This window comes from Micropterus salmoides, unplaced genomic scaffold (genome assembly GCF_014851395.1).
Source record: "Micropterus salmoides isolate LMB-PRFRI ecotype aquatic unplaced genomic scaffold, ASM1485139v1 Ms_hic_scaffold_1, whole genome shotgun sequence".
NCBI lineage: Eukaryota > Metazoa > Chordata > Actinopteri > Centrarchiformes > Centrarchidae > Micropterus > Micropterus salmoides.
Window position 1 is genome coordinate 1,130,808 of NW_024040040.1, and position 23,967 is coordinate 1,154,774.

Here is a 23,967-nt window from a genome sequence, read left to right on the forward strand (position 1 = left end):
TGTTTAACTCTCCACCAGTCTGTCTGTTTAACTCTCCACCTGTCTGTCTGTCTTACCGGCGTTAACATCTGGACGTTGTCAGTGAAGTTGCCCATGAAGGTCATGATGGACATGCGCTGACTGAGTCTTTCGATACGACTGAACTGCATCATGAAGCGGTCTTCGTCGCTCAGAGCCTCCAGAGGCTTTCTGTCCCTCTCATATTGCCGTAGAAGCTTCACCTCTGCCTCCGTCGGCAGGAAACGCATCAGACACTCCACAAAGTCGACCCGGACTGTTCGCAGGTCAAACCTGCAGAAACACAAACCAGACTGTTCACGTACAGGAGTCCTTTAAATCTGAACCAGAACTTTAAATGTAGAACTGCTAAAGCACTGCTGTAGGGAGTCTCCAGGTAGCCAATCAGAACACGTCTGAGGTTAACCGCCTTGTCATCGTCTCGGTTTAGTCATCTAGGTCCTTGAGAAATATATTTTGTTTAGTTTGGTCTGACGAAAGTGACAGTGACACACAACATGTGATCTGTTCCGGAGGGCGATCTCTCAGCTGGGTGCAATCAGTTCTAATGCACCTGTTGGCAGTTGGACTCACACTACTTCATTTGCAGCTAGCCCCAAATCAATATGCCTCCTTTGAATATCATGCTGTCTCGGTGACCGCTCCAGTAAAAGTCTCAGTGATTGTGATATAATGTACACCAGGACAAATAGGTGACTTTGTAGAGGAGCTAGATACATTGCTGTCTTCAATCCCAGAGCATGACTGTCTGTTACTTGTGCTCGGTAACGTGAACATTCACTTAGACAAATCAAACTCAGCAGACTTCCTGTCTCTGGTTCATTCCTTTGATCTAGAACGGTTTCTCAGCCCCCCGATCCCACAAAGCTGGCAAGGTACTCCTTGACCTCGTTCTTGTCCGAAACTGTGCCACCGAATGCAAAACAGTGACCACACCTAACCCTCGCCACGTTCAACTAAACCTCTCTAAGACTGAACTCAATCTATCCACCATAACATCAAACTACAAACTGACTTCTCAACCATCACTCCAACCAGGGAGGTGAGAAACTTGGGTGTCATGATTGATGACCAGCTGTCCTTTTCAGACCATGTTGCTGCTGTCTCTCGGTCGTGCCGCTTGCTCTGTACAACATAAGGAAAATCAGGCCCAACCTCACTCAGTACGCCACCCAGCTTCTGATACAGGCCGTGGTTACCTCTCATCTCGACTACGGCACTGACCTCCTATCAGGTCTTCCAGCTTGTGCAGTGAAACCCTTACAAATGGTTCAGAACGCAGCAGCACGTCTGGTTTTTGATCAGCCCAAAAGGACTCATGTCACTCCATTACTCAGTGACCTCCACTGGCTCCCCGTGGCCTCCAGAATCAAATTCAAGTCCCTAATGCTTGCATACAGAGTGACTACTGGGTCCGACTCTGCACCCATGAAATAAAACCAGGCAGTCTTGTCTTGTACTGCTCAGATCTGATTGTCTGCTGTCAGAACGGCGCAAAGTGTGCCGATGTTCTGCCTCAGTCAGCCTGACCCTGCTGCAGCCTGGTTCTGGTTAGGACACCCTGCTACTCATAGAGTTTGTCTCTAGTAGAGTTACAGTCGGAGGAAATGATGCTTGTGTTATTGGTACTGGTGGACTGTGACTTACGTGTGGATGGCCCGGCAGATGACCTCTGGCCCTTGGCCGGCCTTCCTGAGGGTGATGGCCAGGTTTTTGGCTCTGTTGGCCTCAAGCAGAGAGACTTTGGACGGAGCTTTCTGAGGAAGCTTCTGTCTGGACAGAGTCAAGTCCACCGCTGGACCCTGAGCCTTCGTCTTGAACAGCTCCTCAAACCCCTCCACATCCAGGTCCTGAGAGTGAGGCAGGTTTATAGAGGGAGAAACAGGTAGTTAAAGAGCTCATAGTACCTTACTACCCCACCAGAGCACTGCACTCCCAGAATGCAGGGTTACTTGTGGTTCCTAGAGTCTCCAAAAGTAGACTAGGAGCCAGAGCGTTCAGCTATCAAGCTCCTCTCCTGTGGAACCAGGTTCCAGTTTGGGTTCAGGAGGCAGACACCATCTCCACATTTAAGAGTAGGCTTAAGACTTTCCTCTTTGATAAAGCTTATAGTTAGGGCTGGCTCAGGTAGTCCTGAACCATCCCTTAGTTATGCTGCTATAGGCCTAGACCGCCGGGGGATTTCCCATGATGCACTGAGCTCCTCTCTCCTCTACTTTCTCTCCCTCTGTATGCAACCTATCCCATTATTGCATGTTACTAACACAACTTCTCCCCTTTCTGGTAGTCTTGTGCTTTCTCGTCCCTCTCCTCTCTCCTCCTATCACTTCCTGCAGGTTTTCTGGCTCTGGAGCTGTGGAGTCTGGATCTGTGGTTGCGGGTCACCTGCTGCCCCCGTGTTCCTGCTCGACACCCTCTGCTGCAACAACTATTGTTACTAGTCCTATTGTTATTATTGTTATTATAATCATTAACATTACGACTGTTACCATTAACACTATTATAAATATCTGTACCATTTTTCATTTAGTCTATAGCAACATCACCTTTACTGTCTGTACCTCTGTGTGGATATTGTGTAGGCTGCCTCCCTCCCCTCCCTCCTCCTCTCTCTCTCTCTCTCTCTCTCGGCCGCCCACCCTGAGTCATGGTTCTGCTCGAGGTTTCTGCCTCTTAAAGGAAGTTTTTCCTTGCCTCTGTCGCCTAGTGCTGCTCTTGGTGGGAACTGTTGGGCTTCTGTAAATAACATCACAGAGTACGGTCTAGACCTGCTCTTTATGAAAAGTGCTGTGAGATAACTGTTGTTGTGATTTGGCGCTATATAAATAAAATTGAAATTGAAGCAGCTCCTCAAACCTCCAGATCCAGGTCATGAGAGACAGACAGACGGGAGGATGAGAAGTATTAGTCTTTTTAGGAGAGCTCTTCTTGAAAATGTAGAAATGTCAGCCCTGATTACTGCGTTTCAGGCTTTCCTTCAGGCCGTTCAGTCCTGACACCATCCAGCAATAAGACAGGGCAGCCTGGCAGGTGAAACCCAGGGTTAAAAAAGGTCAACCACTCACTCTTATTGCTGTGAGTTAACAAATAAACTGACTCCTCAGCAGCTCCTCTCCTTCTTGACCCGGTTTAGGGTTGTCTGGTATACAAGGAAGGTTAAGGTCAAGGGCAACTTTATTGGACTTCGATGACTGAGAACCTTCACAGACTTTATCACGCCAATAACTGAACTTCATTCAGAGCGTCTCTTTACTTACCTGCAGAATGGACTCATCGTCGATGTCATTGAACACAGTCCCGTTGATCTGACTCGGCTTCAGGGCGACCCAGTTCAACACCGGCATCCTGAACTTCGTCTGGATGGGCTTCTTTATCTTCACCGCTGCACAGTAGTGAGAGAGGGACAGGTGAGCAGGGAGACAGGTTGTCCATTGCAGATTTACTCGGAGAATGATCTGACTACAGAAGGGGGGGGGTTAACCCTGAACCTGAACCCCATCCAAAGGTACCAGAAGCTCATATGCTATTAAACCAGACTTAGACTGATAACAGCCTGGAGGGGAGGCTGGGGTCATGGTTTTATACCCCTGCCCTTAATCCTACAGTGTGAGCTATGCAAGTAACCACGCATTTATACTTGTGTCTGCATTGTTCTGCAATTACTCTGCCAAAATGCTACTTAGCCCTAACTCTATAGCATCCACTGTGTTCAGCCCTCCACTAACTTGAATTGGGGTAAAATAATAATCGTGCGCTCTTCTAGACTTTCCAAATGTTGTCGATTAAATGGATCAAACTCTGATAGTGAAACGTGTCATGTGGCGGGGTGACGCTCAAAAATATTGATGCACTGTGTGACAGCCGCTAGTTTGGCCACGAGTAAAATTTACTTTAAAGTACGAAGCACTTCCTGTGGGCTTGGAGGAAATGCAGTGCTACCAAGACGACCAGTCACAGTTCTGTGTTGATAAATTTTGCACCGCTTTTGTCTAACCCTGATCAGACTGTGACTGATCTCAGATCTGTTCTCTAACCCTGATCAGACTGATCTCAGATCTGTTCTCTAACCCTGATCAGACTGATCTCAGATCTGTTCTCTAACCCTGATCAGACTGTGATCTCAGAACGGTTCTCTAACTTCTCTACTACTCTTTTATTTCTCTCAGTTTCTGCTCTTTTCTCTCCACATGGATGATCCATTGATCAAGTCAAGTTAAAACATTTTCAGCTCGCACAGAGAATCTTTCATTTGACTTTATATCCCGTTCACCTTCACTCTGACCAAACTAAAGAGGTCAACAAACCAGCTAATCGCTGGCTGTGCTGGAGGCTGATGGGTGGGGCTTAGTGTCAAGGAGAGGTTTCTAGAGGGATGATGGAGGAATGGAAAGATAGAAAGAGTGTAAGTAAACGTACAGAATAACTTGAGAGGACCCTCTGTCAGCAAAAAGAGAGAAAACACAACATTAGTATCATTAAATTCACAACAGGTCAGATTTCACTTGTAGCATGACAGAACTCTTGTGATAAATAAACAGAACAGCTGTGACTCCGGTGTTTGTGATGAACGAACGTGTTAAGCTGCAGCAAACACCAGGCTGAGCAACAGATCATGACTTTTACCCTAACCCAGTAAACAGCAGCTCAGTGAGAACCAGGCCAGCTTCCTTTCAGAGGAGGAGGCGTCAGTAAGACATTAACATCCCTGCTCATCAGATGGTTCTTAGAAACATCTTCCACATCAACAGAAACTCGGACAACAGACGGACAGTATCAGTTAAAATGATGTGTGCATTAAAAACGTTGACCTCAGATGTACTAGGTAACCTTATCAAGACATTAGTGATGTTAACAGAAAGCATCACTGCAGTGACATCACTGGTGGGTGTGGTTAGTTCAGCCTGGGTTGGTTATTTCTCGATTTGTCTTTGAATGTGAGACTTTTAACTGAAAGTGAGTGTTTATCTTCCCTACTTTCTCTGCAGCCTGTGAACGCATCAGTCTCACCTGCAAGTCCCGAGTTAAAGATGACTGTGGGCGACCCCCCTGACCCCGGGAGAGGCGGGGCCACAGGGGGAGGGGGGGGGGCATGGGGACAGAGGATGAGAGCTCGCTGGTCCGACAGGGGGGAGGAGGGGGAGGGGGGGGGGGGAGGAGCAGGGGGGGGAGGTGCAGGGTACGACCCATTGGAGACTTGAAAGAAGAGAAGAAGCAAAAACAGGTGTTGTTTAAGTTTAGTATCATACTGGAAGTGATGTTCACTTGGAGTACTAGAAGGATGTGGTAGCAGAAGTAGCACCTTTTAGCAGGAATTCAGTATCAGGTAGTTACTGCAGCGCCCGGACTGGTGGAGCTGAAACTTACCTGTGCCTGGCATTGGTGGTGGAGGCGGGGGCGGGGGTGGGGGCGGCATGTCTGGAGCTCCGCCTATCCCCGGTCCCATGCTGTGATAGGCCACGGTCTCCGGACTGTGAAAATAAATGTTCGAGGTTTTTTGTGGCTGAACTTATTTAGAGCTGAGTTCTGTTAAATTAATTAATAATTTTTTTTAGCCAGCAGAAATCAACAAGTCTGTAAACACAACACAGTCTGGCTTATTATCATTAAGTAGCTGTGACTAACATGTTAGCAAACAGTTTTCCGCTGGCACAAAGCAGTCACTAATTACTTTGGAAACTTCAGAACTCTTTTATTGGTCCTTTATAGGGGTGAGCAGTGACCCTCCAGTCCTGCTCTGTGGCAGGAAAAGACAAGCAGTGATTCTGTTCCAGTGACGTGTGACGTCTGAAATTGCAATTGTAAGTTGCTTTGGATAAAAGCATCAGCCAAATGGCTAATTGTTGTTGTTGTTATACCAGAGTGCTTAGCCGTGTCTCTGTGGTTCTGGCTAGCCTAACGTAGTTTGACCACAATGCTATCCAGGAAACATATCAGGTTAGCTTGTCAACAGTTCATAGATTCTTGCTGTTTGGGTGGTGGGCAGCGCTGAATGTGTAGCCCCTCTGAGTGAACGACCTCCAGCAGCTACAGCTGCTTCTTGGTCAGTCATGTTTCTCTCTATGTTAGCTCTGTGTTTGGTCTCCAGCACCTCCTGAAGGACACATCTGACTCTTTAGCTGCTAAATGTTCACCAGCTACTCTCTGACTTAGTCTGTCTCGTAAACGGCGGCGTCTCTCACCTAGGGGACAGGTTAGGACAGGGTGGAGGTGAAGGTGAGGCGGAGTCAGCCACCCCCCCATCCCCCTCTCCTCTCTGGGGTTGAGGAGCTCCAGGTCCTCCGGCCTGCTGGGCCTCCTGAGCCTGACGCTCCAGACGACTTTGGCGCCGGATTGTTTGGTCCTTCTCCCGAACCATCCGCCGCAAGGTGTGCACCTGAGAGTTAGTGCTTGCGTACACATCCTGCACATGTAACAGGTGTGTTAAGAGAGACAGTACAACATGTTGCTGCACAGGTTACAGTTAGGTGGTGTAAGAGGTCAGAAGTATGAAGGTATTGTTGGAGGAAAACCACTGAACACCTGTGAGTCCCACACGTGTTTACAGTGTCACAGAGAAAAAAACTTCAACATTTGCAAACTTTTTTCTCAACAGTTCCAGTTCTCAGATTCTGAGACCCAAAGAATTCTCAGATTCTGAGAACCGAACCAGTGAACAGGTCCAGTTTTCAGATTCTCAGAACTGAAGCATTGAACAGGTCTGAGCAGGTCCAGTTCTCAGATTCTCAGAACCGAACCAGTGAACAGGTCCAGTTTTCAGATTCTCAGAACTGAAGCATTGAAAGGTCTGAGCAGGTCCAGTTCTCAGATTCTCAGAACTGAACCAGTGAACAGGTCCAGTTTTCAGATTCTCAAAACCGAACCAGTGAACAGGTCCAGTTTTAAGATTTTCAGAACTGAAGCATTGAACAGGTCTGAGCAGGTCAAGTTCTCAGATTCTCAGAACCGAACCAGTAAACAGCTCCAGTTTTCAGATTCTCAGAACTGAAGCATTGAACAGGTCTGAGCAGGTCCAGTTCTGAGATTCTGAGAACCGAACCAGTGAAATGGTCCAGTTTTCAGATTCTCAGAACTGAAGCATTGAACAGGTCTGAGCAGGTCCAGTTCTCAGATTCTCAGAACTGAACCAGTGAACAGGTCCAGTTTTCAGATTCTCAGAACCGAACCAGTGAACAGGTCCAGTTTTCAGATTCTCAGAACTGAAGAATTGAACAGGTCCAGTTCTAAGATTCTGAGACCAAAAGAATTGAGCAGGTCCAGGTCTCAGATTTTGAGAACTGAATCAGTGAACAGCCCTGAGACTATTTTATCTGAACTTTCAAAAACAGGTCAGCTGACAGGTAGAGACCCAGCTAAACTTTTACATTCCCAGAACGTCCTGAGAACATCCCCACTGGTATCAAGGACGTCGCCCTGTAATGTTCCTAGAATGTTCCGAGGCGGTCACGTTGTGGAGTTCTTTAAAGGGTTGGGGAACGTTATTTGATAGTCCATTCAGGACGTCCTGGAAATGTGTAAGGATCCATTACCATAGAATATAAATATATCTTCAGCTGCCCTCTTGGACATTCCCTCTAGGTCTCTACACAACATTCCCAAAACATTTGCAGAACATTTAGGTGTTGACCTAGAATGTTATTTTTGTCCTATTTGGATACTTCCATCGCGTTTACTGAACGTTTTCAGAACCTTCAGTAACAGTAAAGGAACATTTAGGGGCACCTTTACAGAATGTTTGCATTACGGAAACTATTCAGTACCTTTTGGGACCTAAAATTGGTATCTTGAAATACCATCAAAACATGTTTACACCATAAAATATTCAGCTACAATGCAAGACATTCTCAGCATTTCACTTCTTCACTTGTCGTTCCACCTGACAGGGGCTCGGGTGTTTCAGCCTGGTATCTTCAAACAGGAATGGAGACACAAGACGGTTCTTTAATATCTCTCATTAGCATTTTCTGTCTCCATGGTGACTAGGTGACGGGGTGTTGATGGTGCAATGGATAAGATGGATAAGATGCCTGCCTTTGGTGTGAGAGACCTGGGTTCCCCCACTGTGACCCATCCACCAATGTGTCTCTGAGCAAGACACTTAACCCCTAGTTGCTCCAGAGGCGTGCGACCTCTGACATAAATATAGCAATTGTAAGTCGCTTTGGATAAAAGCGTCAGCTAAATGAATAAATGTAAATGTAATGTAAATGTAAATGTTTGTTTCCATGGTAACAGCACTGACCCGGATGTGGTCTAGTTCCTTGTTGGTTTGCATCAGCTGCTTCTCCAGTTCGACGATCTTCAGCATCGCTTCGTTCTCCACATCCAGAAGCCGCTCTGACATCTGAGGACAGAGAAAGACAAGTCAGTACACCTGTCTGTCTCTCCACCTGTCTGTCTTACCGTGTCCAGGCTCTCCTCCAGATCCTAAACGCGTTCCAGAGCAGTAGGTTTGGTTCTTCTTTCTCCTGGTTTATGTGTCTCTCCACCTGTCTCTCTCTCCACCTGTCTTTCTTACCGTGCCCAGGCTCTCCTCCAGCTCCTCCACTCGTTCCAGAGCAGCAGTTTTGGTCTCAGCATCCTCCAGCAGCGTCCCGACGTCAAACACGTTGTCGAGGTAGGCCTGAATCTGGACCTGAAGCCTGTCGCTCTCTGTGTGCTTCAGCCTCTGAGGTGAGACAGGTAGAGAGACAGGTTAATAATACACTTATCCTTTAATCATCAGCCCACATGTGATTGGCTGGGAGTGGATCTTGTGTCCTAGTTACCTCCAGGTGCTCGTCCAGGTTGAGTTTAGTGAAGTCATACTGCAGGTGGACTCTGAAGTTCATGTCCTCTACCGAGTGAACCACGATGTTAATGAACTGCATACAGGCCACCTGACAACCACAGACAGACACAAGCTAATTAAGCCTGGATCACAGGTAAGTTATGTTCAGGTAACCCTAAAGTTAAAATAATGTTTCCTAACACTATGAAGTCTAGAATGAATCCAACAGGAAGGACTGACAGTTCAGATAAAAGTCACCATACCAAAAAGTCGATGTTGTCGTCTTCGTTCTTAAAATGTTCCATCAGCTTCTCAAAACGCATCGTCTCTGAACACACCTGCAACAGATCAATCAATTAACCAATCAACTACACTTGTCCCATCCAGTCTACCATGCATGTACATGACCACTCATACATACAGTGTATTAGTACACATGTGTGAACAGCTGTTGATTCTGTGATTGCTCGAGAGCTCGGGCACCAACAAAGAAGTCATACAGCCGGTGACCTAATCATGTGAAAAGTCATGATGTCACAGTTAAAGTAAACACTGTCAGCAGAACTGTTAGAAAAAGCCAAGTCATAAGTTACTTCCTCATCATCACTATTAGATCACTACTAGATCACTGTTAGATCTCCATAAGGTCACCATTAGATCATTAACAGATCGCCATTAGAACCCCTTTTAGATATACATATACATGTACTCATTTGGCAGACGCTTTTATCCAAACATTTGAGGATCGACATACAAGCATTAACAGAGCATCAAATACAGTACGCGATCTACAACTGACAATACATTCTAGTAGGGGCCGCAATAAATACTAGTAAGAGCTAATGGCACGTATGGCATCAATGGGGTGAATACCTAGGGAAAGAAGTAAGTTAACAAAAAGTGCAACCAATACAAGAGAAATGTAAGGGGATAGAAGAAGAACACAGGAAGTGCATGTTAGGAGTTAGAGGTGTTATAAGAGGAAGTGTTCTCTGAAGAGTTTTCAGCATTTTCTTGAAGTTAGAGAGGGACGCCCCTGCTCTGATGGCGTGTGGTAGCTCGTTCCACCTTCGTGGTGTCACAGATGAGAACAGGGACTGGGATTGCTTTGTGTGAAAGGATGGCAGAGCCAGGCGGCGTTTGTTGGAGGAGCGTCGTGGCCCAGAAGAAACGTAGGCTTGGATTATGGAGTTTAGGTAGATGGTGCAGAACAGTAGTCAGAACCAGAATCAGTAGTCACTCTGTATGCAGCCATAGGAACGGGGAGCCAGTGGAGGTCACTGAGTAATGGAGAGACATGAGTCCTTTTGGGCTGATCAGAAACCAGGCGTACTGAGTGAGGTTGGGCCTGATTTTTTCTTATGTTGTACAGAGCAAAGCGGCACGACTGAGAGACAGCAGCAACATGGTCTGAAAAGGACAGCTGGTCATCAATCAGGACACCCAAGTTTCCCACCACCCTGGTTGGAGTGATGGTTGAGAAGGAGGATAGGAGCATGTGGTAGCCTTAAGGTCTTTGTTTTTTCACCATTTTATTTCAGCGGCTCTGAGATCAGTATGCAGCCTTTGGATGGTATCAGTTAGCCACAGGTGGGGCTGGTTCGGGGCGAGCAGGCTTGGTAGATAGAGGACACAGGCTATCCAGGCACCAGCTCAGTGTAGAGCACAGACTGGGCGACATCATTGACCTCAGTGAGGAGAAGGTGTTGAGGGAGGTGGAGCGGATGCTTCCACTGAGACAAAGTGAGTGGAGGACAGGTTGTGGAGGTAGATCACCATTAGGTCACCATTAGGTCACTATAGGTCACCATTAGGTCACTATTAGGTCACCATTAGGTAACTATTGGGACACAATTAGATGACTTTTAGATGATTATTAGATCACTACATCATCATTAGATCACTATTGGATCATGATTAGATCACCATTAGGTCACCATTAGATCTTCATTAGATCATTATTGGGTCAGTATACTACTGTGTCTGTACTGTGTGTAGTGTGTGTGTAGTGTGTGTGTAGTGTGTGTGTACTGTGTGTATAGTGTGTGTGTAGTGTGTTGACACTGTGTGTTGTTGTTGTTTACAGTTTTGAAGTTGTCGAAGGCCGACAGGATGATCTCATGTCCTCCTCTGACCAAACACACCGCTGCCAATAACTCCAACACCAGAGCCTTCGTCCTGAGAGACAGAGACAGGTCAGCAGAGAGACAGGTAGATAGACAGGTCAGCAGACAAGTAGAGAGACAGGTCAGCAGAGAGACAGATCAGCAGACAAGTGGAGAGACAGGTCAGCAGATAGACAGGTCAGCAGACAAGTGGAGAGACAGGTCAGCAGATAGACAGGTCAGCAGACAAGTGGAGAGACAGGTCAGCAGATAGACAGATCAGCAGACAAGTGGAGAGACAGGTCAGCAGACACGTTGAGAGAAAGGTCAGCAGATAGACAGGTCAGCAGACAAGTGGAGAGACAGGTCAGCAGACAAGTGGAGAGACAGGTCAGCAGATAGACAGGTCAGCAGACAAGTGGAGAGACAGGTCAGCAGATAGACAGATCAGCAGACAAGTGGAGAGACAGGTCAGCAGACACGTTGAGAGAAAGGTCAGCAGATAGACAGATCAGCAGACAAGTGGAGAGACAGGTCAGCAGACACGTTGAGAGAAAGGTCAGCAGATAGACAGGTCAGCAGACAAGTGGAGAGACAGGTCAGCAGACACGTTGAGAGAAAGGTCAGCAGATAGACAGGTCAGCAGACAAGTGGAGAGACAGGTCAGCAGATAGACAGATCAGCAGACAAGTGGAGAGACAGGTCAGCAGACACGTTGAGAGAAAGGTCAGCAGATAGACAGGTCAGCAGACAAGTGGAGAGACAGGTCAGCAGATAGACAGATCAGCAGACAAGTGGAGAGACAGGTCAGCAGACACGTTGAGAGAAAGGTCAGCAGATAGACAGGTCAGCAGACAAGTGGAGAGACAGGTCAGCAGATAGACAGGTCAGCAGATAGACAGGTAGATAGACAGGTCAGAAGAGAGACAGGTAGAGATACAGGTCAGCAGACAAGTGGAGAGACAGGTCAGCAGATAGACAGGTCAGCAGATAGACAGGTACAGGGGTTGGACAATGAAACTGAGACGCCTCTCATTTTAGTGTGGGAGGTTTCATGGCTAAATTGGACCAGCCTGGTGGCCAATCTCCATTAATTGCACATTGAACCAATAAGAGCAGACTGTGAAGGTCCAATTAGCAGGGTAAGAGCACAGTTTTGCTCAAAATATTGCAATGCACACAACATTATGGGTGACATACCAGAGTTCAAAAGAGGACAAATTGTTGGTGCACGTCTTGCTGGCGCATCTGTGACCAAGACAGCAAGTCTTTGTGATGTATCAAGAGCCACGGTATCCAGGGTAATGTCAGCATACCACCAAGAAGGACGAACCACATCCAACAGGATTAACTGTGGACGCAAGAGGAAGCTGTCTGAAAGGGATGTTCGGGTGCTAACCCGGATTGTATCCAAAAAACATAAAACCACGGCTGCCCAAATCACGGCAGAATTAAATGTGCACCTCAACTCTCCTGTTTCCACCAAAACTGTCCGTCGGGAGCTCCACGGGGTCAATATACACGGCCGGGCTGCTATAGCCAAACCTTTGGTCACTCGTGCCAATGCCAAACGTCGGTTTCAATGGTGCAAGGAGCGCAAATCTTGGGATGTGGACAATGTGAAACATGTATTGTTCTCTGATGAGTCCGCCTTCACTGTTTTCCCCACATCCGGGAGAGTTACGGTGTGGAGAAGCCCCAAAGAAGCGTACCACCCAGACTGTTGCATGCCCAGAGTGAAGCATGGGGGTGGATCAGTGATGGTTTGGGCTGCCATATCATGGCATTCCCTTGGCCCCATACTTGTGCTAGATGGGCGCGTCACTGCCAAGGACTACTGAACCATTCTGGAGGACCATGTGCATCCAATGGTTCAAACATTGTATCCTGAAGGAGGTGCCGTGTATCAGGATGACAATGCACCAATACACACAGCAAGACTGGTGAAAGATTGGTTTGATGAACATGAAAGTGAAGTTGAACATCTCCCATGGCCTGCACAGTCACCAGATCTAAATATTATTGAGCCACTTTGGGGTGTTTTGGAGGAGCGAGTCAGGAAACATTTTCCTCCACCAGCATCACGTCGTGACCTGGCCACTATCCTGCAAGAAGAATGGCTTAAAATCCCTCTGACCACTGTGCAGGACTTGTATATGTCATTCCCAAGATGAATTGACGCTGTATTGGCCGCAAAAGGAGGCCCTACACCATACTAATAAATTATTGTGGTCTAAAACCAGGTGTTTCAGTTTCATTGTCCAATCCCTGTAGATAGACAGGTCAGCAGATAGACAGGTAGCGAGACAGTTCAGCAGAGAGACAGGTAGATAGACAGGTCAGCAGACAAGTGGAGACAGGTCAGCAGACACGTAGAGAGACAGGTCAGCAGATAGACAGGTCAGCAGATAGACAGGTAGATAGACAGGTCAGCAGACACGTAGAGAGACAGGTCAGCAGATAGACAGGTCAGCAGATAGACAGGTAGATAGACAGGTCAGCAGATAGACAGGTCAGCAGATAGACAGGTAGATAGACAGGTCAGCAGACAGGTAGAGAGACAGACAGGTCAGCAGATAGACAAGTAGACAGACAGGTCAGCAGACAGGTACTTCATGTATTCTGTGTTGTGTTTCATTAAACCTGGGGCCTGCACCACGAAGCCAGTTCAACATACCCAGGATCTCTTTTCGTTATCTGGCTTCACTAACCCTAACAATCGGGATCGGGATAACTAGTCCCACGAAGCTGGTTACAACTCGGTAAACTGACCTCGAACTTCCCAATCCAGACATAAGCATGTTCACATAAAAGAGGTGGAGTCAGCAGCAGATGACCAATCACAGCCTTGAACAAGTCTACTGGAATGAGAGCGCCATATTTTACAAACCAGGAGCAAAGTGATACGACACAGTCTAAGTAGCACGGCTGCAGCTGACACGTGCAAGGAGACAGTGTGAATGCCTAAATAAACACTAGTCTATAATAATGTGTTGATTTCAAGTGTTCTTATGAGCTGTATGAAAATATCAGCTTTATTCTTTCAGCTCGGCTGTGTGTCGGCGTTTCCACGTTAAAAATCTTGGGCACTGAAGAAGTGGTAGTTCCACCTCACTTTAAGAACTGCAAACATCAGATTAATTTATTTAACACACTCAGTGTTCCAAACATTGTTCTAAATTAACTTTAAATAACAAAACCAAAAATCCATGCCATAAATCAATTAAAAATCAAATTCATAAGAGTCATAGTCATAAAAAATGTTGAAATAGTGGTCGAAAGACTGAATCTCAACATGAAAACTCACCAAATTACCTGCCAAGGTAGCAAAAGGTGCAGCTCCATGAGCAGTCTCTATAATACAAGACGGCTACTGACCTCAAATTAACACCTTCATGTTAAATGAATGAAACGCAACAGAAACACCTGCTGTTCAGTTGTGTCCTGGCTGAAACATAGTAGCTTGGCCAAAAAAAGACTCTGGCGCCTTGTGTAGTACTGACCTGGGGTTCCTGTTGTTCAGGCTGAGGGCGATTTCATTGACAGCGTGAGGATGGGACATCACCATGTTGAATCCATACTAAGGAAGAGGAGGACACAAAGATCAGTGGATTTGTACCGGATCAGACTACTGGACCAGATTTAGAGTTGGTGACAGTCAATTACCTGGTAGTTCATGATCGCTCTTAGACACATGACGCAGACGTGAACGTCGTCTTTCTTACAGACGAGTCGCGAGTTCTTCAGAGTTCGACGACTAGGCAGAGTGTTGGATCGAGTCACCAGAGTTGAACTACAAACACAGAAACACCGTCAGAGTCCGAAGTGTGGTGAGTTCATCAGTTTTAGATTTAGTTTTGGATTCATTACCTGATGGAGTGACGAGCTGCTCGCGGTGCAGAGGAGGACGGGGACGGGAGGCTGCAGTCACCATGGAGATCCTCTATGGACCGACTCCAGGGAGAGTCTATGGACGAGACCTCACCTCCGGCCTCCGACTGCTCACCGTCAAACCTGAACACACAGACAGGTTTTACAGCTTCATCAGCATCCAGGATCAGAACTATGACCTCATCACCTAAACATGTGACTTCCTGGTGTACTCAACAGAACTACGACTAGAGAAAAGACGTGGAACCACGTGGAGACGTTTCTGGACCATCTGTACTACCACAGTCCAGAGTCAACTGTTCATACTTTATTTCACAACGACAGACCAGCTTCAGTCTTAAGACCAGCTGACCTGAGATTGTACAAGTGTTGTCTGTCAGACTGTGAGAAAGTAACATTACTGTTTTACACGTACATGTACAGTATATATACACGTGTACGTGCACAGTGTGACATGTTCATCTTGTTCACACTTACGTGACGGCGTACTGAGCGAAGGACAGATACTCAACCAGAACATCCAGCCCGCGATTCTCCTCATTAAGAAACTCCCTGACCCACCTACAGAGAAAGAGAGACAGGTTAGAGAGACAGACAATAATGTATTAACAATAATAAATATTATGGTCCAGGCAGCGTCCAGGAGCATCAGATGGTATTCAGACAGACAGGTACCCGATGTGGTTTGTGCGAAGAGAAATCTCGAGTTCTCTGAGCATCTGGGTTGACTCCTGAACTCTTCTTCTGAACTTCTGCAGAAAGACAGGTTGTAAGAGACAGACAGACAGGTTAATAACAGACAGACAGACAGACAGACAGGTTAATAACAGACAGACAGACAGACAGGTTAATAACAGACAGACAGACAGACAGGTTAATAACAGACAGACAGACAGACAGGTTAATAACAGACAGACAGGTTAATAACAGACAGACAGGTTAATAACAGACAGGTTAATAACAGACAGACAGACAGACAGACAGGTTAATAACAGACAGACAGGTTAATGACAGACAGACAGACAGGTTAATGACAGACAGACAGACAGGTTAATGACAGACAGACAGACAGGTTAATAACAGACAGACAGACAGGTTAATAACAGACAGACTGGTTAATAAAAGGCAGACTGGTTAATAACAGGCAGACAGACAGACAGGTTAATAACAGGCAGACAGACTGGTTAATAACAGGCAGACAGACAGTTAATAACAGACAGACAGACAGACAGGTTAATAACAGACAGACAGACAGACAGGTTAATAACAGACAGACAGACAGACAGTTAATAACAGACAGACAGGTTAATGACAGACAGACAGACAGGTTAATGACAGACAGACAGACAGGTTAATAACAGACAGACAGACAGGTTAATAACAGACAGACTGGTTAATAAAAGGCAGACTGGTTAATAACAGACAGACAGACAGGTTAATAACAGGCAGACAGACTGGTTAATAACAGGCAGACTGGTTAATAACAGACAGACAGGCAGACTGGTTAATAACAGACAGACAGGCAGACAGGTTAATAACAGACAGACAGACAGGTTAATAACAGACAGACAGACAGACTGGTTAATAACAGACAGACTGGTTAATAACAGACAGACAGACAGGTTAATAACAGACAGACAGACAGGTTAATAACAGACAGACAGGTTAATAACAGACAGACAGGCAGACAGGTTAATAACAGACAGACAGGCAGACAGGTTAATAACAGACAGACAGACTGGTTAATAACAGACAGACAGGTTGGTTAATAACAGACAGACAGGTTAATAACAGACAGACAGGTTAATAACAGACAGACAGACTGGTTAATAACAGACAGACAGACAGACTGGTTAATAACAGACAGACTGGTTAATAACAGACAGACAGACTGGTTAATAACAGACAGACAGACTGGTTAATAACAGACAGACAGACTGGTTAATAACAGACAGACAGACAGACAGGTTAATAACAGACAGACAGGTTAATAACAGACAGACAGGTTAATAACAGACAGACAGACAGGTTAATAACAGACAGACAGACAGACAGACAGGTTAATAACAGACAGACAGACAGACTGGTTAATAACAGACAGACAGACTGGTTAATAACAGACAGACAGACAGGTAAATGACAGACAGACAGACAGGTTAACAAGAAACAGACAGACAGAAAGGTTAATAACAGACAGACAGACAGGTTAACAAGAAACAGACAGACAGACTGGTTAATAACAGACAGACAGACAGGTAAATGACAGACAGACAGACAGGTTAACAACAAACAGACAGACAGGTTAACAACAAACAGACAGGTTAATAACAGACAGACAGGTTAATAACAGACAAACAGACAGGTTAATAACAGACAGACAGACAGGTTAACAACAAACAGACAGGTTAATAACAGACAGACAGACAGAAAGGTTAATAACAGACAGACAGAAAGGTTAATAACAGACAGACAGACAGGTAAATGACAGACAGACAGACAGGTAAATGACAGACAGACAGACAGGTTAACAACAAACAGACAGGTTAATAACAGACAGACAGACAGAAAGGTTAATAACAGACAGACAGACAGGTTAACAACAAACAGACAGGTTAATAACAGACTGATCGACAGACAGACAGGTTAATAACAGACAGACAGGTTAATAACAGACAGACAGACAGGTTAATAACAGACAGACAGGTTAATAACAGACGGATCAACAGACAGACAGGATAATAACAGACAAACATGTTAATAACAGACAGACAGACAGGTTAATAACAGACAGACAGACAGACAGGTTAATAACAGACAGACTTAAAGGTTAATAACAGACAGACAGGTTAATAACAGACAGATCGACAGACAGACAGGATAATAACAGACAAACATGTAAATAACAGACAGACAGACAGACAGTTAATAACAGACAGATCGACAGACAGACAGGATAATAACAGACAAACATGTAAATAACAGACAGACTGGTTAATAACAGGCAGACAGGTTAATAACAGACAGATAAATAACAGACAGACAGTTAATCACAGAGAGAGTTAATAACAGACAGGCAGACAGGTTAATAACAGGCAGACAGGTTAATAACAGACAGACACACAGGTAAATAACAGACAGACACACAGGTAAATAACAGACAGAGATTATTAAAGTCTGACATCATTGCTGTTATTAACATCTACAAACTCCATTTCCCATGTTACCTTGCGCGTGACGGCCGGGTCCAGGAAGCCTCTCAGTTTCTGGATGTAGGTGTGTGGAGGGTTCTTCACCTGAAACCTCTCCTACATCACACACAAAAATATGGATGACATCACATATGAAGCCCCGCCTACCAACAACACCTGTGTGTGAGGTTCATTCTGCAAACACAGCTGGTTTCAGGTTTAATTAGGGCTGGAAAATAAAACAATAACAATAATTATCGCAATACAATCTCAGATTTGTGATGTGATCCACTGTTTGGCATCAAGTGTTGGCCATAAAGAAGAGTTTAAACCACAATTAACCATCAGGTTTCTTCAACTTTCACTCAGGAGCAATGTGATAATTATCTATCGAAAGATATGTAAGTTTTTATCATGATAACATTTTTGGCCATATCGTCCAGCCCTAGGTTTAAAATATAAAAGTAAACACATGAGTTTTAGTTCAAGTATTTTCCAATAGTTCTCTTTTTCTCCAATATTGTTCTTTGTATAATATCCAAGGAGTCCCAGATGTGGGGTCGTCACCAGGTGATGGATACCGCTTGGTTGCTTAGTGCTCCTGGCTGTTGTAACACCAGAAATGTAGATGTTGGAGAGACCTGAGGCCAAATGTGAGTGTTGGTTCAGTCTCCCGTTGAGAGATGGTCTCTCTACTCTGGTGGACATCGCTTCTTTCACTTAGCTTTCACTTAGAATATGAACGTGGTGTCCTCTAAGAGAGTCCTTCACTCTTCTGTCTGGACCTGAGGGTCCTGTTGGCCCTTCTGTGTTGAGCCATGTGTTTGTGTAGTGGTTGTTTAGTTTCCCCAGTATGCAGCTCTGTGCATTCCTCACTGCACTGGACCGCAGGGACTAGATTGCTTTTCTTGTGTTTGGGTCTGTGGGCGTTGGGGTGGACCAGTATCTGTCTTATTCTTGGGTATAAAAACACAGGGATTTGGTGTTTGTTGAAAATCCGCCTGAGTTTCTCTGATACTCCAGACACGTTTACTCTTCTTTTCCTCATCCCCTGTAGTGTTGGTGATCTTCCTGGATCCTTTTCTTGGGCTTGGGCATGGTGGTCAGCTCGGTGGTGCAGGGTTCTGATGACCCCTAGCTTATAATCCAGTAGTTGGATCCATTTTCAATCAATTATGGGTCGGCTTGGCTTCTTCCCCTCGCTGCGGCTGAAGAATTGGCCCACCATGACCCTATCGCCAATACAATACCCTGTGGCTCTCAGTCGGCAGGTGCTGGCTTGTGCTTGACCGTGGTAACTAGGAACTTAAAAACGTCCCTGTTCCTGTCCTTTCTTTTAAATGCTATCCTTCACATTTACATGCTTACACAAAGACATCTGCAACAAGACATACCTTAGAGCTCCAGCTGTGCTCCATGCCATTGTGGTGAGAGCAGGAAGAGGCGCCTAAACCCTGTTTAGATCTTTGAGGCCTTAGCCGCTATTTTGAGACTACTTTTCACATTTGGTTATTGTTATGATTCCAGGGTGGTGCGTTGACCGTGATTGATAATTTTATGATATTAATACCTTTATACAGTTTTTAGATTTAGATGATAACCACACCTGCCTCTACCAAATTCCAACAAAGAGTAAAGAGAGTGACCAACAAGTTACTCAAACATCTGCCTGAATGTTTCTCTGATGGAAATAAATCATATTATGCATTGAGTACAAATGTTGATACGGTGGCTTGCAAAAGTATTGTCCCCTTGGAATTTTTCCTGTTTTGTTGCCTTACAACCTGGATTTACTCCAGGTCCTTCAAGTTGGATGGGTTCTGCTGGTGTCCAGTATTCTTTAAGTCGGACCACAGAGTTGTTGTTGTGCCATATTGTTTCCATTTTTGAATAATGGCTTTAATATTGGGATGTTGAAAGTTTCTGATGTTTCTCTACAACCCAAAGCAGATCTGTACTCACTCGTACATCTCGGTCTTCACGGTGCTGCGTAGTTGTTCCATAAATACTGAGATCATGTGACAGATCATCTGACTGTTTGCACACAGGTAGAATTTATTTAATTATGTGACTTCTGAAGGTAACTGGTGCTCCAGATCTTATTGAGGGACTTGGTAGCAAAGGGGGCAAATGCAAGCACCACTATCCGTTATTTATTTATTACATTTATTTATTTAATTATTCAATTTAAAACAAGTTATGTTTTCATTTCACTTCACCAATTTGGTTATTTTTTGTATGTCCCTTACATGAAATCCTTTTTAATTCCAGGCTGTATGGCAAACATACATGCAAGCCACTGCAATCTAACTAGTCATGTGTAGTTTAGTGAAGTAAACACAGATCCGGACGAGACCAACTATTTCTAACCTGAGGTCGCCCACATGCGCACATCCACAAAGCCAGTGAAGTATTTGCTGACATGCTAATGTAAAGTTAAAATGAAAAATTTGAAATTAAAATTTTTAAAATGAAATTTCTCTGGAGTTTAAATCTGCCTCTGACCTGCCTCTTCATGTAGGAACACATTTAAACTCATGAAGGTCATCTACAACACCCACCTGGTCACAGATAAGCTCCCACTTCTTCTCATTGTCATAGGAACGCAGCAGTCGCACCTTATCAGGAGGCAGGTTCATCGAATTCTGAAACACAAACAGTTCAAGGTTCAATGTTAAAACCCTTTGACCAATAAACAGTTTATAAAGAAAGAGTGGTAGACAGTAAGGTGTGCTGGTATTAATAGAGTTCTAGCAGTGTCTCTACTTCAATAGACTGAAGAACATACTAACAGAGGAGACATTCATTTACATCAAAGACTCAAAGTATTTGTCTGTATAAATGCATCCCGACAGTGTCGGGAAGATGGACACAGTTCTTGGATAGGCACAGGTGAGGTCTGTTTCTCGGTCTGTCTGGACAAAGTAAGATCTCACAGTTGAGTGTGGACATTGAACTGTCCCGGCTGTTCTCCAGCTAGATTCACGATCAATTTTCAGTGCCACGCTCTGTCCCGGAGGGGTAGGAGTGGTCTGACGCCGTAACGCCTCTAGCTGTCTTTCGCCTTGGCATCAGTTTTCCGCACTTTGGTGAAGTCTAGTGATTTTGGGTACAGAACTTTGTTAATTGTCTATGCGCTAAACTAGGCACTGATCGTCTTGATCGGACGGCCGAGCATCAGCTGTGCAGGACTGGCCCCTGTCGCTTTTAGTGGTGTGGCTCTGTAGCTCATGAGGGCTAGAAGAGGGTGAGCCTTCTTTGCGGTCTGCACTCTTAGCCTCACCATTAGACTGAGGGTAACGAGGACTGGGAGTGATTTGTTTGAAGTTTCTGGCCACGGAGAACTGTTTAAACATCTTGAAATCAATCATTACTCACTATATAGTGAGTTCTTCATTTTGTAGGCCAATCTGAATCCTGCTCCCAGAGTCTAGGCGCCGGTCCATCTGACCGCTGCTCCGTGTTTCTCATCGGTAGTCCATCTGACTCCTGCTCCAAGAGTCTAGGTGCCGGTCCATCTGACCGCTGCTCCGTGTGTCTCATCGGCAGTCCATCTGACTCCTGCTCCCAGAGTCTAGGTGCCGGTCCATCTGACCGCTGCTCCGTGTGTCTCATCGGTAGTCCATCTGACTCCTGCTCCAAGAGTCTAGGCGCCGGTCCATCTGACCTCTGCTCCTGGTGTTCCATCGGCAGTCCATCTGACTCCTGCTCCAAGAGTCTAGGTGCCGGTCCATCTGACCGCTGCTCCGTGTGTCTCATCGGTAGTCCATCTGACTCCTGCTCCCAGAGTCTAGGCGCCGGTCCATCTGACCGCTGCTCCGTGTGTCTCATCGGTAGTCCATCTGACTCCTGCTCCCAGATTCTAGGCGCCGGTCCATCTGACCTCTGCTCCTGGTGTTCCATCGGCAGTCCATCTGACTCCTGCTCCAAGAGTCTAGGTGCCGGTCCATCTGACCTCTGCTCCTGGTGTTCCATCGGTAGTCCATTTGACTCCTGCTCCCAGAGTCTAGGCGCCGGTCCATCCGACCTCTGCTCCTGGTGTTCCATCGGTAGTCCATCTGACTCCTTCTCCCAGAGTCTAGGTTTCGTCCGTCTGACCTCTGCTCCTGGTGTTCCATCAGCAGAGTAGATGTGGCGATCCTGCTGACCTCTGCTCCTCCTTTTTCATTGGTGGCCCAACTAGATCTGTGGTTATGGGTCACCTGCTGCTCCCATGTTTCTGCTCAACATCTGCTGCTGCTATTAAACATATTGTTATTATCATTAATGTTACAATAATTATCCAACCTCTGCTCACTCCCAAGTCATCACATATGGACGCAAGACCCCATAGCATCATAGTTCAACAGACAGACTAGTTACTTATCTAACTCGTGAAGTTGTGTAGAGGTGTAGTTTAACCCAAACCATAACCTCTTTCTAAACCTAAGCAAGTTATGACATTTCACAACATTAGACATGAGTTTTATTTTGAAATTCTAACGTTGTTGCATATTTATTATTGCTAACTTGATGGTGAAGCCCTCAAAAATGATGCTAAAGGGGTCTTGACCAAGTGGCCATATGTTAGGAGTTGCAAGTGAAGAATGAAAGTACAGTTATTAATTTTCTGTATGTGCAACTTCTGTTGGGCTGCCTATCTCTCTGTCACTCTTCCTCCGGTCGAGGCACATGGCTGCACAACCTAAATCCAGGTTCTGCTCATGGTTTCTGCCTCTTAAAGGGAGTTTTTCCTTGCCAGCGGGGCCAAGTGCTGCTCATGGTAGCAACTGTTGGGTCTATGTTAATAATATTGTATACACTGTATGTATAACATTGAATTGAATTAGATTAATATAACATATTTGGTTGTAAGGAGGACAGCAGTCCTTCTCTGCTCCTCACCACTTCAGACTCTCCTTCTCCTTACCTGCCCTGCAGGTGTTGCTCTTGAAGCATTATAGATTAGGTAATGGAATATTTCCACCAATTACTATTTGTTATATTTTAGTCTCCCTGTTGCCTCTGTACATAGTATACTATGTGTGTGTATATATATATATATATATATACACACAGTGTAAGTATACATAGTACTGTGTGTATATATACACTGTGTATACAGAGGCGAGACACAGTGCAGTAGAATGAACATGATGTAGATTAATGCTGCAGCCTTCACAATCACCTGATCTCAGTTTCACACCTACAACCTGAGAGATGACGCTCTGCAGCAGAACCTCCACAAGTCCAGGTGATCTAAACTCTGTCTCTGTCTCTCTACCTGCCTGCCTCTCTCTCTCTCTCTCTCTGCCTGTCGGCCCTCAGGATGGACTGTAACAGCCTCCTTTCTAGCGCCACCATCAGGTCTACATGTTAATGTGTCCAACAATTTATGTCCAGATGCAAGTTTCCCATCAGCCTCAGCTAAGGTTAGCATGCTAACATGTTAATGGTCAGACCTGGGGACCCTGCAGAGTCCATCATGTAATCAGCTTTAACCCTTTCACTGTCTTCATGTTTCCTGTCTGAGTGTGTGTACCCACTGTGTGTGTTGTGTGTGGATGTGTGTGTTGTGTATTTACCAATGCGATGGAGACCCTCTCCTCCAGCTCAGCCGGGTCGGGCATCGGGAGTCGAACCGGGGCGGCTCTGGACCGGATCACCGCCAGCTGGCTTTCCATGCTCTCTGCGTTCCCCATCACACACACCGAACACACACCAAAGACACAGCGAACACACCCACCCACCCACAGCAGCACACACACACACACACACACACACACACTCAGCAGACACACAGCAGCAGGAACATGTGGTCGGCCATCACACGCTGAACACAGACGGGCGGCGAGCGGGGAAGGCCTTTCTGTCCTCCTGTCTGCCCTCCTGTCTGTCTCCTCTTCTCTGTCTCTCGTCAGACGGTGAGGATTGTCTCCCTCCCCTCTCTCTCTCGCTCTCTCTCTCTTTCTCTCTGTCTGTCTCTTTGTCTCTCGTCTTCGCTGCTGCTGCTGATCCT

General features: G+C 45.7%; 1 pseudogene; it reads right to left on the reverse strand.

The window, feature by feature from the left end:
• Positions 1-23,938, reverse strand: part of LOC119915531 — a 26,235-nt pseudogene extending 2,297 nt beyond the window's left edge.
• Positions 23,939-23,967: the final 29 nt, after the last annotated feature.